General features: G+C 38.2%; 1 protein-coding gene across 1 annotated transcript in view; it reads left to right on the forward strand.

The window, feature by feature from the left end:
• Positions 1-337: 337 nt before the first annotated feature.
• The window catches only part of LOC142345565 (hepatocyte growth factor-regulated tyrosine kinase substrate-like), a 99,828-nt gene continuing 79,666 nt past the window's right edge, over positions 338-20,499 (forward strand). Inside the window, exon 1 of the mRNA XM_075397663.1 lies at positions 338-348. The gene's annotated coding sequence lies outside the window, so the exon portion shown is untranslated. The remainder of the gene's footprint in view (positions 349-20,499) is intronic.

The following is a 20,499-nucleotide window of genomic DNA, read 5'->3' on the forward strand; positions in this document are numbered from 1 at the left end:
GCTTATATCTTTCAAAATAATTCCAGGGCTAGAACAGTCGTTAAAACGAAAGATATTCGGAGTTAAAATTTCGAGTCTTTTGTATGAACTTGCATGAGATTTGGGACGACTTAAGTGAAAAACTGTTTTCGATTACATCACATTTTTTGGTTTCAATAATTGTCAATTGAATCTTTGAATTTTTTGTGTTAATGTTCTTACTCTTTATTTTTTTCAGATGGTGTTGAAATTGATGCAAAATAAAATTTTTCCTGGTATATTTAGTCTGGAGTTGCGAGATAGTCATTTTTTATTCACACAAAAATTGCAAAATATTTCGGTTGTTATTAAATATTCGACTTATTAAATATAAGAGTTTAATGTTAAGCATTTTTCGTGTTCTTCTCTCTAACTCATTTGGTTGTATTATCACTAAATTGGCAGTAGATGAAAAACTATCGATTTTGATATAAATTATTTCTGGGCTAGCCGGGTCCAGATATTTACTGAAAATTATGTACGAAATGCTCTGACAAACAATGAATTAAAAACATTTTTCTGCGCATGAAACTTAAATAATTATCTGGGCAATGTCCTGAATTTTCAACGCATTACATACAAAAGTTTGCCACTTGTCAACACAGTAAATGGATAATAATGCAAGATTTTTTTATGCTGAAATTTGTCTCTGAGCTTGATAGCGCCTGTAGAGCACGGGTAATTTGTGGGACGAGCAAAAGCCTTTTCATGGCTTCTTTTCGCAAATTGCTTTGTTTTTTTTCTGCTTCATCAAATATAAAATCAGCATCGGAGCAAGTCTAAAAAGCATTGCACAACAGCAATTCAATTTTAAAAAATTAGAAAACAACCAAACGATTTGAGGATTTTGTCAACTCTTAAGATAAAGCAGTTATCGCAACTGCAGTATGTTGCCACAATACTTGATTGAATGAAACCAGATTGTTTAAGTGGAATTGTCTTACTTCTTCCAATTCGGACGATATTGTGACGTTTTTCAAATAGTTTCTTTTCGAAAATGTATATTATTATTTTATTAAAACTGCAACGGATAATTATCACTGGTTAGTGCCTCTTCAGAATTGCAAAAATGACCGAGCATACATGAAGCGACAGTTCTAGCGCCACCGTTAGAAGCAACAGTTATAAAAAAATGCACGTAAATCTTTTATGTGGGGAATGCGCTGAAGGCGCTGAAATTCACTCTTTTTCTGAAGTGCTGAAATTAAGTAAGGATTTTGCTAAAGTTTTGCAGCGATGAATATTTATGGGAACTGTGCTGAGAAATGTGCTGAATTTCTTTTTAGAAAAAGCGCTGATATTATTTGAGAAATGTGCTGAGCGCGCTAATTTTACTCTTTCTGAAGTGCTTATGTGCTGAAATTATATATTAATTGTGCCAAAACTTTGTGGTATTGAATTTATTTAAGGAAGTGTTGAAAAATATGGCGAATTGTCCCGAAAAATAAGTTGACAGTTTCTGAAATTATCTTTATTCACTTTATGGGCTTGAAACCAAACTCTCAACAAATTCAGCTTATTTTATACATAAATTCAGCACATTCAACGGATTTTTTTACAAAATATTTTACTTACACTCGCTCAAATATCAACCCAGGTGAAAGCTTTTGCAATTTTGTTGTTTTGATCCTGCTTCTCCTTTCTGCTATCTCTTTATTAACAAAGCTGAACCAATATCTACTGATAATGTTTTTTTCGACAATTCATTAAAAGTTGTTTCTAGCAAACCTTTGAATATGATTAATAATCGGATTGCTGTGCGCAAATGAAATTTATAGATGCTCATCAATGGAATGAACATTATATATTTTTGCAACAGTGAAGACGAAATAAGTGAGAAATCAAAAGTCTTCGAAAAATAGAGAATTAACTCACTGTTCACTAGCAATCGAACTATTTGACTTTAACACTTTGTCGGCTAATTTAACAGTCGTGAAAAAAGCAACAGATCAGTTTTATAAGAATACAGAACATTTATCAGTTTTAGGCGCTTAATAAGTGGAATATCTTATTTGAGTTTCCTTTTTTCATAAACAAGAGGCAAGTTTATTTAAATGATTGCTTAAGACAATTGTATATGCGCTATTTTGCTCTAATTAAAGCAAAAAAAATCTGCAACCTGACAATTATTTCCAAATAAAAATAATTAAGAATGCTTTATTCAACTTGCAGATTTTAATTAAATTCTATTCTAACTCTTTGTTTTTCAAAAGCAATCCATTTTTAAAATCATTGAACGCCTTTTACCACTTAGAATTCCAACTCAAGCAGTTTCAACAATCAGAAACTATTTCAAACTTAGCTTTCGTTTAAGTTTAAAAAATGGCGAAGCAAGGTGTCGTTGATAAAGGCGCATCAGCTAAAAGTGAGTTTCGTTATATATTGTGTGACTCTGTTGAATTTAATGACAAATTCTGTAATTAATTGAAACAGCGCAGTTTATAACTTGTAAGTTATAATTTTGCCAAAAGTTTTGTACCTTTTAAATTTGATCTTTTTTAAAAACATTGTCGAAAAATATTTTCCGTATTTCCTATTTTCGTGCTGCTGAAATAAGGCTTAATGAAAAAAATAAAAATCGGGCAACAAAATTGTGAGTTGGATGTTCAGCTTTTCATATTTGGCAATTAATTCTTTTTCACCTCGGCCACCCAACAAACGCGGTCTGAAAACTGGAAATCATAATTTAATTTAAACATCGACCGGCTACGATACTAGTTGAAAATTAAACAAAAACTGTTTTTTTCTGCGTAATGGAACAGCCTTAGGCCAAATCGATCTGCGTTAGCTGACCATTTTCTGATTATTTGCCACCACTGTGCGCCGCCTAGGATGAAGTCCGCGACCCAAGACAGTTATAGGCCAGACGGACATGGGTCGCGGACAGGGGGGTTCAGACAGAACAGACCCGAATTCAGGTATGGGCCAGGCAGAACAGAACTTGGTCACCATGGGTCAAACCGAACAGACCCAAGGCCAACCTTGGACCAGACGAAACCGACCCAAGATCAACCCTGGGCCAGACAGAAAGGACTCAGGACCTGGGCAAGACCAAACAGACCTAAGGCCAACACTGGGCCAGACCGAACAGACCCAAGACCCACCCTGGGCCAGACAGAAAAGACTCAGTACATGGGCCAGACCGAACAGACCCAAGGCCAACACTGGGCCAGACCGAACAGACCCAAGACCAAACCGGGGCCAGACCGAACAGACCCAAGACCCACCCTGGGCCAGACAGAAAAGACTCAGTACATGGGCCAGACCGAACAGACCTAAGGCCAACACTGGGCAACATCGAACAGACCCAAGACCAACCCTGGGCCAGACAGAAAAGACTCAGTACATGGGCCAGACCAAACAGACCCAAGGCCAACACCGGGCCAGACCGAACAGACCCAAGACCCACCGTGGGCCAGACAGAAAAGACTCAGTACATGGGCCAGACCGAACAGAACCAAGGCCAACACTGGGCCAGACAGAAAAGACTCAGTACATGGGCCAGACAAAACAGACCCAAGGCCAACACTGGGCCAGACCGAACAGACCCAAGACCAACCCTGGGCCAGACCGAACAGACCCAAGACCCACCCTGGGCCAGACAGAAAAGACTCAGTACATGGGCCAGACCAAACAGAACCAAGGCCAACACTGGGCCAGACAGAAGAGACTCAGTACATGGGCCAGACCGAACAGACCCAAGACAAACACTGGGCAAGACCGAACAGACCCAAGACCAACCCTGGCCATACCGAAAAGACTCAGGACCTGGGCAAGACCAAACAGACCCAAGGCCAACACTGGGCCAGACTGAACAGACCCAAGACCTACCTTAGGCCAAACAGAAAAGACTCAGGAACTGGGCCAGACCAAACAAACCCAAGGTCAACACTGGGCCAAACCGAAAAGACTCAGGACCTGGGCCCGACCAAACAGACCCAAGGCCAACACTGGGCCAGACCGAACAGACCCAAGCCCCACCCTGGGCCAGACAGAAAAGACCCAGAACATGGGCCAGACCGAACAGACCCAAGACCAACACTGGGCAAGACCGAACAGACCCAAGACCAACCCTGGGCCAGACCGAAAAGACTCAGGACCTGGGCCAGACCAAACAGACCCAAGGCCAACACTGGGCTAGAACGAACAGACCCAAGACCAACCCTGGGCCAGACCGAACAGACCCAAGACCAACCCTGGGCCAGACCGAAAAGACTCAGGACCTGGGCCGGACCAAAAAAACCCAAGGCCAACACTGGGCCAGACCTGAAAAACTCAGTACCTGGGCCAGATCGAACAGACCCAAAACCAACCCTGGGCCTAACCGAACAGACACGAAACCAACCCTGGCTCAGACCGAAAAGACTCAGTGCTTGGGCCAGACCGAACAGACCCAAGGCCAACACTGGGCCAGACCAAACAGACCCAAGACCAACCCTGGCTCAGACCGAAGAGACTCAGTACTTGGGCCAGACCGAACAGACCCATGGCCAACTCTGGGCCAGACCGAACAGACCCAAGACCTGGGCCAGATGTATAATATATTCATTTTGCATTACCCTTTAGCTATAATATATTCATTTCATAAAAACTAATATTTGCGCTATTTAGTTCGTCTAAGGAAAAACCAATTAAGAAAGCATTGCCAAAAAAAACAAAACCCAACTGTTGACAACAAATTTTGTTTAGTATATCTTTTAGTGTATTTTTCTGACTCAATGGATGAGTTTAGACAGCTTTCCATAAGAGAATTTGTGATCTCCAGTTTATCAAAAGAGACCGAGGATTGGGTATAGACGAGACCAAACAGACCGAAGCCTGGGTATGGACCAGACGAAACAGACCGACGTTTGGGAATGGGCCAGAGCGAACAGACCGGCGACTGGGTATGGGCCAAACGAAACAGACTGAAGATTGTATATGGGCCAGAGCGAACAGACCCGCGACTAGGCATGGAACAGACGAACCAGACCGATGTTTGGGTATTGGCCAGACCGAACCGACCGAAGATTGGGTATAGACCAGACGAAACAGACCAATGTTTGGGTATTGGCCAGACCGAACATGCCCAATTCAGGTATGGGCCAGAGAGAACAGACCCAATTTCGGTATGGGCCAGACAGAGCGGCGCGACAGAAAATTTTTCCAGACTATGAGCTCGGTCGCCCGGACCCCCTGTCCGCGAACCAGGTCCGTCTGGCCCATACTTGTCTTAGGTCGCGGACTTCATCCTGGGCACCCCACGCGAGGACTTCCAAGATCCTGGGAAAATCACGCGAGGACTCGGAAGATCTTGCCAAAATCTTAGAAACGCTCGTTTGGAACTTGCACGTACTTGGAAAATGTAGGTTTCAGACGGTTATTTTCATGAGCAGCATCGCTCTTTTTCTGGTGTACTTGGCAACTTTTTTGCGTCTGAAACTTTGGCGTGCTTGAAAAGCCCTTCAAATTAAATTGATTTCAGAACCAAAGGACAAAAAGAACAGTAATAAAACATCACTGTCAAAACTGTCGTTTCTGTCAACCAATCGCAATTCTCTATTCTTTTCTCTTCTCTCATTGGCTCTCACAGTCAGTCAGTTCTTCATATTCTCTGTCTACTTCGACTCTTCTGTGTAACTAAAACTCAATATCATTGCAACCTTTTCACGTTAATGACGAAAATACGTTCAAAATTATTTGAATGGCTTGATAATCTTAGGACTAATGACGTCAAATAACTGTTTCTTTTGGTCGATTGAATTTCAAAAAAAAGAAATCATGCTTTTAGATACTTTCACGGCTAATCAGATCACGAAGTTCTAGGTTGCAACTTAATGAAAATTGACAAAATTGTAATTTTTTAGAATTATATCCTCAGCAAAAAGATGCTTTGCTTAGAACGAGTATCATTGTCTTCGTTATATTGTCGGAATATTTTTGTTAATACTGATAAAACGGAGTCAACATTCCTAATCTTAGGGTTTATTTTTGTGAAAAGGTTGCATCGTCAATTCTTCAAGATACGATCAAGGTGAGAGCTCAAAATTAATAAACAAAAATTTAAGGTTTTTCAATCGATCACGATTTGTTTCGGTAATAAATAATCTACAAAAACAGAGAGTGTTACCTGCGAGAAAATCAGCCTTAAAAATAAAATGCTTTTTTTTAAAAGCAATGACAATTGAAAGTCGGTTCTTGGAAAATAACCCTTTAAGAGCTGTTCAAAGATACCATCATTCATCCTTATTCAGCATTATTTCAAGCTGAATTTTGAAACCCTAGTTGATACCAGATGGTTATCTTGTAAAATCATACAAAAATGGATATCTTGCAAAAATGGTTCATTCAAAATAGGCTACCTGCTTTATGAAACGACCGCGGTCGACCAACATTTGGTATGGAAAGACCGTCGGTCGACTTATGAAAAGTCGACCTGGGGGGGGGGGGGGGGTATTTCCCTACCTTAAATACTCGGTCGACCTCTTAGTAAGGGTCGACCTAAAGTCTTTTCATATGTCGGCCGACGGTCTTTTCATATCCCATATCGGTCGACCCATAGTCTTTTCATAAGTCGACCAAGATCTTACAAGACGATAATTTTCTTGCAAGCTCTTTGAAGTTGATGGTTAACGTGCCAAATCTGGCAAGACTGGCTCACTTGTTATGTCTTGCAAAACGATGGATATTATGCAAAATGTAAAAAATTGGAAGACGATGGCTATCTTTCAAGATTATGCCTGACGATGGCTTTCGTGCAACATCGTTAATGACAAATAGACATATTGCACAGTTCTTTGACTATCTTTCCGGTTGAAATCTGCTCTCATTGGTTGTAAACGACGCGTTATCATTTATTTAGAGCAAAATTATCAAAAAGGAACACTTGAGTGAGCTTTAGAAGATAATTTGACGTATTTATTTAGGTTTGACATAAGTTGAGTCAACTAAGACTTAGTTCTTGAGGGTTCTTTGGCCAATGCAAACATATATAGAGAGTTTCTCAAAATTAGTTGATATTAATGTTTTTCAGACTATTTATATACATCTTCTTGTTTTGCAAAACAAATAATGTTCGATTTGAAAGTATTTTATATTGGAGTATGCACAGAAAACAATTAAAACTGATGCTATATTGGTTTCAAATCTTTATCATAATGAATTAAAATTGGTTGGAAGAAACATTCCCGTCTCATTCTGATCCTGCTCTATCAGGAGGAGACCTTGCACGATCTTACCAGAATCTTACAAGATCTTGCAAAGTAACAATTTGACTGCCGCTGGGGAACTCAATTACCAATTGGCTTGTGAATTAGGGCTTATTGCCCTAACATCTTGCGATGACAGTACTTTATTTGATTCATTGGGACTGACATTTGAACGTTTTATACTAGCAAAAATCTACACTTGTACTTAAAAAGAGCTGAAACCTCAGTTCTCAATTTTAACTCACAAATAAGTTTGTTCAACTTCCTGGCTTGGCCGCAGAGCTTTATGTCATCTCGTTGGCGATAAAAAAAACATGAGGAAACATTCATTGAATAAAAAGGATTCTTGTAGACACTGCAATAACTGTAACTAATAATAGTTCAATTTTATTTGTCCGAATGCTATAAATTTTTACCAAATAGTTGTCGAGTAATACAACTTTCGTGACCATAAAACATGATTTTTGTTTTTCTAGGATGATTCCAGCTCTTATAAAACTATTTGCAGCTTTTAAAAAAGTAGTTACCCGGTCGAGGTTTTAGGGTAATTTTTTGTAAGAAATGCGGTGATTGCGGTGAATGCAGTGAAAATAAATATTTCACCGCATTTCTTACAAAAATTCACCGCAAAATTCACCGCATTTCGTACAAAAATTCGCCGCATCAACTTTTGTGGCAAAATAATGTAAGAAATGCGGTGAAAGCGGTGAAAACGGTGAAAAAAATAATTCACCACATTTCACCGCATTCCTTACAAAAATTCACCGCGAAATTCACCGCATTTCTTACAAAAATTCACCGCACATGATTTCCAAAGTTTACTTAATCTGATTTAAATTCACAAGAAATTTCAAAGATGTTAGTGAAAGTTGGCGCAGTGGACTAAGCAGTGGCAGGCATGCAGGAGGTCAGTGGTTCGAACCCGTGTGGGGACGATTCTTTTTTGTAAGAACTCTGAGAACGCGGTGAAAATAAATAATTCACCGCGATTCACCGCATTCACCGCAAAAAGATGTAAGAAATACGCGTTGAAAATTATTTTTTTTCACCGCATTTCTTACGAAAATTCACCGCCAAACCTCGACCCGGGTAAGATAAAATTTCGATTACTAATCATAGTAACGATTTGATTGAAATCTGAAAAATTTATACACATTTTTCTCGCTTCACCGTCCGCGAAATTTAAACCGCTGCAGATCTAAAAACTTTGTAAACATTGTCAAAAATATAAAAACAAATTAATTGAAGGCACAATTCAAAGAAAGTAAACGAGAATACAAACAAGTGCAAGATCGGAATGCCTTATATTGCCAGCAAAATTTTTTAATCTAAATTTCAGAAACTATAGGCAAAACATCTCCTACCATTAGAGCATACAGGAAGGAGTCCAACGGAAAAAATTGCACCGAATAGTAGAAGAAAAGCAACCTTCATAAGAACCATGGAAGAAGTCTTCCAGCGAAATAAAAAAAAACTTTACAGCTTCTTGACACCTTACCAGAAAACAGTTTGCCAATCCAAATATAATCATATACGGAGAGTTTGACATATTGCTATTAAAATATTTCACGGAGATTTGATTTATCTGTTGAAGAATTTTTAGCCCAAAACTTATTGCATAACCTTCTTAAACAAAATTGTGACCGCGTCATTGATTCAAGAGCACAGCTAGTTTGATCCGCCGGCTGATACTTACCGTAGTACATTTTTGGTAAAGTCTTAGGTGATTTTGACACCCGAATTCAAACGCTATCAAAATCGCATAACGTCAAATATACGTTTTTGAAATTAATTTCTTTTAGTCTTTGAGTTTAATTCGTTCTCTGTCAACTCGTAATTAATTTTACATTTGAACTGCAGTTTTTCATTGCTTCAACTTTGTTAAGCATGGCAGCGTCAGATTGTGGTCTTGTCAGTTAATAAGTAGCAGAAGATAAATCAGGAAATCAAATATTATTTGAATTCAACGTTGCAACCTTCTTGATCCCTTAAACAAAAACAAGAAGTAATTACAGTCAAGTCATGTCACCTCACTCTTACGTCACTTTACCCTCTTGACAGACCGAAAATATGTAGAAATCGGGTTAAGTTTATCTTTTACCCCCTCACTCTTACATCATTTTACCCCCTTCGCATCCCAAAAAGATGTAAGAGTTTTAAGCTCCTTTTTCCTTAAAAAAATCTCCAATTGCTGCCCCACTATTACATCTTTTTGAGCGGAAAAATTCGACTCAGCTAGTTCTCAATATAACAATGCAAAAAAGAGAAAAATATTAAATTACTATGATGAATGCAATCCCAGGACAAAATAAATGTCAGCCTCGTTTCAAAGCTAAATAGATTTAAGCAGCTTGACCCAAAAACACCAAGCAAAGTGGTTGATCTATAACTAAATCATAACAACTTCAAAACTACTTACTAGTGGTTGAAAACAAGTTGAGCTGGTTTTTGAGATCATTATAATCACCTTTTCGGTGCGTTTGTGACTTTGACTTAAACCGACAAAAAATTTCAAGGTTACCTACCAGAGGGCGCAAAATATCTTTTTACTAAGAGTGGAAGCACTATGGTAATAAATGAATTGTCGTTTCAGAGTTAAATTGTCATTTGCTGTCAATTCAACAAACAAAACCTAATAAACAATCCTACATATCAAACGTCATTCTGGGGATGAACGTCCAAATTTTCAGGCAGTTGTATGTGAACTTGAATAAAAGTGACACTATTGGGTGGCATAAAATCTTCATTAGTGCCCCCCCCCCCCAAATAGTTGGCGCATAATACTTGCAGCCCCAGATGAACGTGCCCTATTTTTACCTCAAGATTTACTGTGTAATGGCACGTTCTCTGTAACAAGGCATTGCAAAATGAACGGAGGCACATACGGAAAAGATCAACAACGTAATTTTATTGGAGTAAAAGAATAGTTTTGTGTTTTAGCTCTTATCTAGGCATATGTAGCAAAATCTCTTCATTTATTTACTTAGGAATCAGTTTTCCCAACGAAAACGGATGACATAGTGTCTGGAACAGAGAAAATTCTAACTTTTTACATTCTTCACAAATTAACTTCATTAACTTTGAAGGCAGCATCAGCTTTTCAAATGGTTTTGAGCAATTGAAAGAGACAAAAAAGATTTATTTGTAGTTTTAGTGATGCATGAACCCCAAAAATGTTGCGTGATGTTTGAAAAAAGGATTAAAAAAACACCAAAAAACTGAGCTACCTATAAAACGCTCAATATTCATTGGGTACTCGTCGACATCATTGTTTTGCGGAACCACGGGTTGAGGTCGTGCAAATTTGTGACAACTGTCATTGGGAGAGACACTTCCTTAAAATTTTAGAACCTATTTTCCCCATTACGCCTGGCTGCAGGCATGCCTCCCAGGAATGGAGGTCAGACAATATCAAAATCAATGCATAGCTGCCTACGTATGATTGTTATTGATTTGGTAACAAAAATAACACTCCAATATCTCAAGGAGTACCCAGCATTTGCTGCTGTGAACACGACTCCTCATGATTTTATGTTGTCTAAGGGTCTTTATATCTCGAGAATGATTAGGCTTCAGACTTTTGGACTTGAACGATGACCAGTAACCACTGAGTGAAGAGACTGGATTTACGTCTCGGAATCTTCCACAATCAAGCTTATGGTAAAAGATGTGGCTCCTGTAACTGCTTCAGTTCCGCATTTGCTCCTAATGATTTTCACATTAGCGTATAGTACATACTTCGTATTAAAAATTACTACTATGACAGAAAGCGTTCATAATGCACTTTGAATGCATTCAATGACCAAATTTCTCTCTTCTACTGAAGCAATAGCATTCGAAAACAGGTCGCAACAGCCTGTTCAGCGGTCACCTTATATTTGTTTGTAAAAATGAGACCTTCTTGCTGATAATTTTTTGAATCCTGCTGACGTCTTCTTGAAATCATGGACAAATACGAGGTCGTTCTTCTGATATCGACGCTACCGCTCATTGTCTAAAATCAAATACTATTCAAAATGCGGCTGCTGAGTTTGTTTACGCAACTGCAGCAGCAGGAGACCTAAAATTAAGGGCGGTGGTCAAAATTTTTTTCAGCTAAGTACCCTTTTTGTGCTACTTCGAGTGCAATTTTTAAATGTTTTGTCATCATTTTTCAAACAAAACGTCGAAAAATTAGCCACACCTTTAGACATAAGCCATCAATTACAGGGTTTTTCTAATGCTTTTAACAGGCTAGCGAGTTCACTCTTGGTAGCTACAAACTGTTGCTCTATTGTATTATTATTAATCCGCGAGCCGTGAAGGCAGCGCTTATCGTTAAAGATACTTTTACCTCACCAGAGGAAAAGAATGTTTCGAAAGGCATGAGATTAAAAGTTACAATGTGCATTATTGAATTTTTAGTTGATTTAATAAGGAAATGTTCAGTTGTTGAAGCAATCTTGAAAACACATCCAAAAAAACACAATCAAGGCCCCATCCAGCGTCACCGCTGTGAATTCCGCACTACCCTGGTTTAAACTTAATGTCAAATTTGCAATTATCTATAAAGAGTTTTGCAAATTTTGTAAAATAATGCTTTAATTTTACAAATATGTGCAAACAGGTCTGAATATTTTTGTCCCTAATTGTTACCAGTTGGCCTTGTAGGGTTATTTGACCACACATATCGTTTACAATGTGTACTTTAAACATTTTTCATTTGAATTATTCTCAGAGAAATGGTTAGGAAAATAATCAACATTGCTAAATTAAGAAGAGGTCGATCGCAACGAGCTCGGTCGATCGTTTGCAAATTTTCGCAAACTTAACATTAGTTTCCATATCTTTGCAAGTTTGACCTTGCGAAGAGATAATTTGGAAATTTTTACAAATTTGGCATCATCGAGCATAAATTTGCAAATGTTTACAAATTTGGCATTAGTTTTGAACTAGGGTACGTGCGGAAGCAATAATCAAAGCTCCGCTCAGTGTCTGGATATCTGGATAGACTAAATATATCCTCTTTCCAGAGTGTGAAGGATCTCATCAGAATACCTTCGATGAGTGATCAATAAATGTTCTGAACCAAGAGGTTCAACTGAAGAAACGGCCAATACTCCCAAAATAGAGATGTGATTAACCCCCGAGGGGAGCGTTTTTTGACAGACTTTTCTCATTTTGGCAAGGTGGTAATCAGAGATATAGATCAGGAAATCTTGCCAAGATCTTGTTTCTTGATAGCCATGCAAAGATCATGCAAGTTCGTACATATCTTGATGTTTTCTTGCCATGTAACATGGCAATGATCTTGGCAAGATTGATGTGGATCTAGCACTCCAGTGCTCGACCCTAGTTAGTCTGTCACTACCATTGCAGGCCCAAAATTGTCTGACACTCCAGTGGGCAATCCCGGTTGCTCTGACACCCCGTGAAAGACTCAAATTGATGTGATCATAGCCGATCTTGTTCTGGACTGGCACCACCCTGCGCGATGCATGTCTATCAAATCAGAGCCGTGGAGGCAGTACTGGGCCATTGTCCAAAAATGCAGCTTTCAACATGGTTTGCGTTTTGTGGAAACACAACAAAATTGAGGGCTTTAGTAGCCTAAAAAATTAGTGTCCAATTTTTATTTGTAATAACTTGAGACCAATTTCAAAGAATTAATTTTTTTCGTTCTGTGGACAATTGCAGAACAACTAATGGTATTCTTAAAAACAAATAGAATAGAAAGCGACACTTCTGATATTCATCGCCAATTAGTCTTTTTTCATTTTGGCGATCGGACCCTAATGATGAGCGGATTCAAATCTTGCAAGAGTCTTGGAAGATGTTTCAAAACTTACACGATTCTTGCCAGAATCCTACAAGATATCAATCAAGGCAAAAAAAATCGGGGTAGAAATGTTTTAGGAAACATCTTTGAAGCAAATTATTGTTTATTAAACAAATTACAACACCAATTTCAAAGAAAAAATTTATAACCCGGATTCAAAATCTTGCATAAATTTTGCAAGTATTTGAATTCTAGAATATTTATTTGTGTATTTTTGGTAGCTAAACTAACTTAAAACTAAGTGAAATGACTGATAAGCAGGATTGTTGATCAGCAGAACTGAACTTCTATGACTTTTTTCGTAAACGCTTTTGAATGTGAAATCTTGATAGAATATTGCAATTTTTTTGCAAGAATTTGAATTCAAATACAACTTTTCGACAAATAACTAGAGACATCTCGAGGCAACCAAATCGATACCGTATCCGTGGGAAAAGTGTAATTATAAATTTGTATCCATGCGAAAATTCGCTTAACGTTTCTAGTTTCCACACGGACTTACAGTTATAATCTTTAAACCTGGGTCGTGAAATAAATCAATTTTTCAAAATTTGGCAACAAATGGATTCGCAAATCTGATCCTTGGTATTTATTCTTTCATTTGAAAAGATTAACCTGAAACAATTAGTTTGAAGTCGTCAATTTTCCGAAATCTTGAATTAGATTCTCGCAGTTGTTTTTTGTTTGTTATTTTAACAATTTCTAAAGTTTTCAAAGATGTCCCAGGATAAGGTTCGCGGGCGACTAAAGACAGGTATGAGCCAGACGGACAAGAGTTCAAGACCGAGCAGACCAAAAATCAAGTATGGGCCAGACCAAATAGATTTTGGTAACGCTAGGCCAGATTGAACAGATTTTGACAACCCTGAACAAGACCCAACAGATCCATTGCCAGAAAAACTCTGGGGCAAACCAAACAGACTTGGGACCCCGGCCAGACGGCAGACCGACTTAAGCATGTAGAGTTACACTGAAAGAAATAAAATTTATGCGTTGCATATACTAGGCCCAAAACTCAGCTTACCCTATTTTGCCTGCTTTTAACAAAAATCATCAAATCGAAAAACCACAGAGTTTTCAGTAATCAAAATTCTGTGTATGTTTAATCGTCTATCTGTAAATTGGTAGTAGCTAAAGATCGGCTGCTGCTTACACAAATGGTCATTTTAAGGCTCAGAGGACGGGCTACAGAACTGCGCTGCATTACTGGATTTTGATCAGACTTAAAAAATTGTTTTGGCTCTGATTAGAACAATTTTTCTTAATATTACTATTCCAAATAGCTTCATACCGAAATTTTTGTTGGGATCACATCGGAAAATAGATATGGACCAGACCAAAATAGATATGGGTATGGGAAAAATAAACACCAAAAATCGGGTATGTGCCAGACCAAACAGAATGAAATTCAGGTATTGGCTATACCGAACAGACCAAAATAAATCGTATGTACCAGACCCAACAGACCGAAAAAAAACTTCTGGGTAAGGTGTATGGCGCGACCCAAACTCTGCCCAGACGATGATAGAGCGTCGCATCGTGCCCCCTGTCAGAGACCCATTTCCGTCTGGCCCATGCTGGTTACGGGTCGAGGGACTCATTCTGGGAGAAGGTTTTAGGGTGAACGCCATTAACTTGGAACAAAAGTTGAAACAAAAATTGAAATCTTTGAAATAACTTGAATCAAACTCTTAATTTAAATTTTCGGGATAGTTATTAATATTTGTTTGTTTTTTGACAGCCAAATCTATGGGCTATGACGTCGACCAGGAAGGATATTCATTGGGAACTTTCGAAAGTGATCACGTGGATGACTTGAGGGACCTGCTGAACAAACTGAGTGGTGAAAAACTGGCAGACATTGAAGGTAATCAATGGAGGGCTCTTACAACTTTCTATTTTTCTGGAAATTTATTTTGTGCCCCTAAAAGTTAAATAATTATCTAACTTGTGGAATAAAATCTTTATTTATTTTGAACTGAAAAAGGTATCTTTTAAAACCTGAAAATTAAACAAAAAGACGTTTTTTTTACAGTATAAATGCATACATTTAAAATGATATCATTTCACGGAGAAACGCGACAAATTTTAATCTCTTCAGCTGAACAAAAACAGTGATTCTTTTCATACGCCGGATTATCTAAGCAAAGTATTTGGAGATTCTCCCGTTCAATTTCTTACCAAAAATTTTTCTGAATTTTGAAGTAATTTAGACTTTTTTGAATTCATCTGCTTTCATTTCAGCGAATCAGGAACTTATCCAATCACAGCTTTCAAACCTTCAACTGACATTCGCCGAGAATTTTCTGGCAAATATGTCATCTCTGGAAAAACGCATGAACGCAGCTTTTAGTGGAGTTCCACCCAATGGTAAGAATTCCACCGAAATGGGGTGGATTGATGAGTCATTCACACATGAGGAATCGCTGGATATTGTTGCTCAGTCGTTGAACTATATCGAAGATGAACTGGAGACAGCAAACAAAACTTTGTTTAATTTTACGACGAACTTCAACTCAGGTTCTGTTTTGATATTTCTTTCTCTCAGCTAATAGGAAGTTTTCGAACAGCGTCTGCAATTATTGCCTTTGAAGTTCAAACTTTCCAGAAACAGTTTTCTTCATGAAATCAATTTGTGATCAGCGCATGTCTGTAACAATAAGGAATTACAGCAAAGCATCACTGTCACTTAAATCGGTTACCCAATGCCATTATACCCAATTCACATTGATATTTTCGTTCCATAATCCGAGTACTAATTAGCAGAAAATAGCTCTTCCAACGTGTGATTTAACAAGCGGATAATTTAATCCCATTTTCGGTTGTGTTAGTTTCATATCAAGTCCCACGTGCCGCTGAGGCATGGCCATTAAGTTATGTTAAAACATACGAGTAATAGCAACTGCTAATTTGTTGTCAGATTATTGAACGAAAATATCAATGTGAATTGGGTATAATGAGTAATGTGTATATGGGTACCTCCGCAACATAGAGCCGCAATACGGTCACCATATACACATTACTCTAATTCACTTTATATATCCACTACTCTATATTCACTTCTTTTATATTTTAAATCTATCATTTCTTGTCTCACTTAGTGCAAGCCACTAGTACAGAGTTAAGCTGGTAATTAACAATTATCAGACGGATAGTTCGGGTTCTATGATAGATTTAAAATATAAAAGAAGTGAATATAGAGTAGTGGATATATAAAGTGAATTAGAGTAATGTGTATATGAGTACCGTATTGCGGCTCTATGTTGCGGAGGTACCCATATACACATTACTATAATGGCATTGGGTATTTTGGTATTGGGTATAAGGGCATTGGCTATTTTGGTATTGGGTATAATGGCATTGGGTAAATTGTCCTGGCACCCTTAAATCGCTTTTTATTGTTTCCGTGAGTTATCAATCAATATCCGACATTTCAATGAACGTAATTAGCACCAGCATTGAAATAGTTAATTTTTCCAGTTATTTTCTGCGCTGCTTCATCATTAAATTGTCACACTTGTACGGAAATATTAGCCACGTTGAGATCTTAGACGGAAGCAAGTCTGTCCAGGCCGAAGTGCACGCACGAGGGGGGCGTCTGCGTTCAAAATAACATATTCTGGAAATATCGAAAAACGCACGAAAGTCTGGTGAACGCACAAAGGTCTGGACATGAATGAACGAAAGTCTGGACATAAGACTTTTCCGTCTGAGACGGTCTGGACATACTTGCTTCCGTCTAAGACCTCAGCCTGGGTGCCATTCAAGGAAACTGAAAGTCATCATTATTATAAAATAGCTTCCCTACCAAATAGATTGGGCCATTTGGTTCATTTTATCTCTTGAATTCCGCCAAAATATATCTTTACATATGAAAAGAAGACAATGCAATATGGGATGTCGCAACAAGGGGATATTATAAAAGGTATTATACTTTACAATACCTTTGTCTCAAAATTCCACGAATTAGGAAAATACCCAGGCTGAAGTCCCACGCCAAAATCACCCTCCAGCAGACTCGGTATTAATGGTCTGTATGATCTCAGGAACGCAATTGAGTCTTAGCAGAAATATCTTTGAGCGCCGAATATTCTGATCAGGGAAATTTCGAGCGCAAGATTTTTTGACTAGAAGCGCATTCAAGCTGCCACCTTCAGGCATTTTTGAGAACTATTGCACATCAAAAAAACGCACCAAATCAAATTCTGGAACTTTGTTCCAATTAGGTTGAACCATGATGAAAAATTCACTCTAACGTTGTTCTGATTGGAGTTGTTGAACGATGAGCAGTTTGATCACAGACCACTTCTGCCGCAGGATACACTGATCAGAGGCGATTTCGAAGAAAAGATAGTCTAATCAGAGACAAATTTGAACATAGAGTATTCTGATGGGACACCATTTTGAGTGCACGATGGTAGGACCCGAGAAAAATGCAAGCGCTGACTAGTCCGTAGAATTTATTTCATGCGTGGATTCTTAAGTTAGTTGACACTTTTGTTAATTTACAATTTTATCGTTCTCACCAAGTACTTTTGCGGTTAAAAAAAAGGTCTGATTTTTGACAGGTCTCAAATACTAATATGCGTCCTAACAATAGGGCTAATGAAATATACATTTAGGACTCAAGTACCTTTTTCTAACAAAGATGAGACCGAATTAGCACACTAATGCCCAACAATACCAAAATTGGTGTTTTTCAAGGTAAATAACACCTGATAAGAGGCCCACAATATTTTGGCATGATTTGGGGCAAGGCAAACAAGACCAAGATTGTTCGAATTGAAAAACCTCAAAGTCATTCACATTAAAACTTAGCCCGTTGAGAATAAAAACAAAGGAATTCAATTTATCACCCTTAATTTTTTCAGCTAAAAACTAAACTTAGTTAATAGGCCTTGCTCCACATTTCCTTTTTTTGTCAGATATTAATTAAATATAGCTCGTTATGGACAACAAAAAAGTAAAAGCACGGCTCAGAAAGGCTCCGGTTGTTGGAATAAAGCTACCTCCGGAGATTGGAAAATGGCCACGCGCAGAACATATTTGGCTTTCCAAGAAACAAACAAAGAGCAGCAGATCCAACAAAGTAAAAAATTTCCTCACTACAAAGCGAACCGAGCAACAACAGCAGCAAAGCAAGCAACAGCAGCAGCAAAGCGAGAAACTAGAGCGTCAAAATGAACAACAGCATCAACCAACTTATGATACCGACTTGTCAGAAGATGGAAGAGTTGAGCAAAAAGCGCTAATGGAAATAAAGAGAGTACAAAGTGAGCTGAGTAAAAACTAATTTACTGCTTTTATATAATTGTCATGTTTGTGCTAGTCCAGTTTAACAAATTATGTTACCAAAAATGAACAACTCACTCCTCTTTTTTTCGGCTTAACAAGATTAACAATAAAACAATGCATTGTTCAACCGCTCTTATCTGCCTTTAGGTATTTTCCTCCTCTATTTGGGCCCATTTTGTTTCCATTATAGCAACCCCAGTTGGCTTGCTCGAACTCAGTGGTCTAATAAAAAAGTTAATTCTAATTCATAAAGCTCGAGCTAGCATTCTCAAATCTGTTACTGTAATGAAACTAAGATAATCCGGGCCAATAATAAGAGCGGCAGCGCCCATCAATTTCAAAAAGTGAGGGTCTGGGCGCTCTCGCCGTAAACAAAGAAAGATTTCTTCAGTTTTTCCGCCTGGATTAGGGTTTCTGGTGAAAATTGTGCTAAACGCAGTGCACACGCAATCAAAATCCGGATCACGAGTGTCCACAGTTTTAGGGATAAAGGCTGTAGGATCCAATGAGGGGTCGTTCTTGAAGCAATTGTTTTTCAGTAGCAAACTTTCTTTAATAACTTTGCCTCATTCGTTACAAATTCTCTTAAGCGTAAAGCAATTAGTATGAACCAAAGGGCCTGCAAAACGCCGGTGAATAATCCTATCGTCGCAATTATCACAGTTGCGTACCACTTCCCGAACAAAAAACCGGGCTCCTTGATCATCGTAACAATGTTTAGCAGGCCGCTCGAGCGTAATTGTTCCCATATGCTCGTTTTCCGATGAAATTTTTGGAGAATAAAAATTGCATTCCCGGAATGCAACTTTTTGAGTCCAGTCTTTTTATTATTTAGAATTAGTTCTGGTTTGTTGTACCGACTGCATAATTGGTTAAATTTTTGCCTTTTCTGTCGACTAAGAATGGCATCCTGTGGAATCGTTCCCCGCAGAAGAAATTTGGGATTAGATTTACATTATTTCAAATCCATTGGCGTTTGAAAATAGTAGTTGATTGAAAGCCAGTAGGAAATAAGGTACAATGAGTAGATGGTTTGCTGGTTTACCGGTATTTGCATAAGTTCATTGAGCAAACAAGAAATAGCGCGTCCACTTTTTCCTTGACTGAGTTATCAGAGCATGAATTATGATCTTTCACTCTCTGGTACAACTTCATTCAACTTCAGGTAGAACGGTTAATTTACTCTGACTCAGTGATATTGGGATTCCTTCAACTTTTTAAAAATATATCTACTTTTTAATTTTCAATAACAAGATAATAATTGATTGTGTTCATTAAATCTTTACTTCGTAATTACTTATTCTGGGATAATCCTTAGCTTCTATTCTTGGATTCAAAAGACCGGTATATACTTATTTTTTTTAATAGCTATATTTCAGTGAAGTATTACTATCATTACCTGGAAAAGAAATTAATTTTTTCGCGCATAAAATATCTTTATATACAGCTTTAAGAGAGCAACGGGGACAACAGTCTATACTTAATTGTCAGGCGAACTCACTTTTCTTCAAAGAACCTTTCAAATTTGATAGAGTTTTGGGCTCTAGCCAGTCCCCAGCTAGAAGCCTTCTAACGATAAAAATACAAAATTCTACATGATCCGATCGGAAACTATTTTGAGCGCTCTTAAGTCTGACGAGAGATGGTTTCGGGTACGCTTGGGTCTGATCAGTATTGGCTTTCGATTGAACCTGAGCGTCTTCGTAGAATGTGGCTTCTATCTAGGACGATCTCATCAGAGGTGATTTGGGTCTCGGGCGGTCTGATCAGAGGCGACTTCATTCCGGTACCTCAGCCTGGTCAGTAATTAAAATCTTTTGGAAGGTTCGATGGCTCGTAATGATAGAAATATGAATGTAATCACAGAAAGATTTGAACTCAGGCTACTGAGAAGTTATTAAAAAGCTAGTATGACAAAAATGTCAAATTATTCTGGATATGTTTGTAATGACCCGATTTCAGCAACTGTGATCCGGAAGCTGTCTCTTTCTTTCTCTTTGGCACCACTCTCAGACACCAATATGTCAATAGACACGATGATAGACGGAGTGTACGATACAGAAGAGTGTTATGAGTATCGAAATTGGCATGAATTCTACTTTTCCTTCTCCGAGTTCGTAGTGGTCGAGTTCATTCGATTCCTCACTCCGAACGATTTATCGTGTACGTTTATTTTCTTAA

The sequence above is a fragment of the Convolutriloba macropyga genome, chromosome 9 (assembly GCF_964194025.1).
Source record: "Convolutriloba macropyga chromosome 9, txConMacr16.3, whole genome shotgun sequence".
Taxonomy (NCBI): Eukaryota; Metazoa; Xenacoelomorpha; order Acoela; family Convolutidae; genus Convolutriloba; species Convolutriloba macropyga.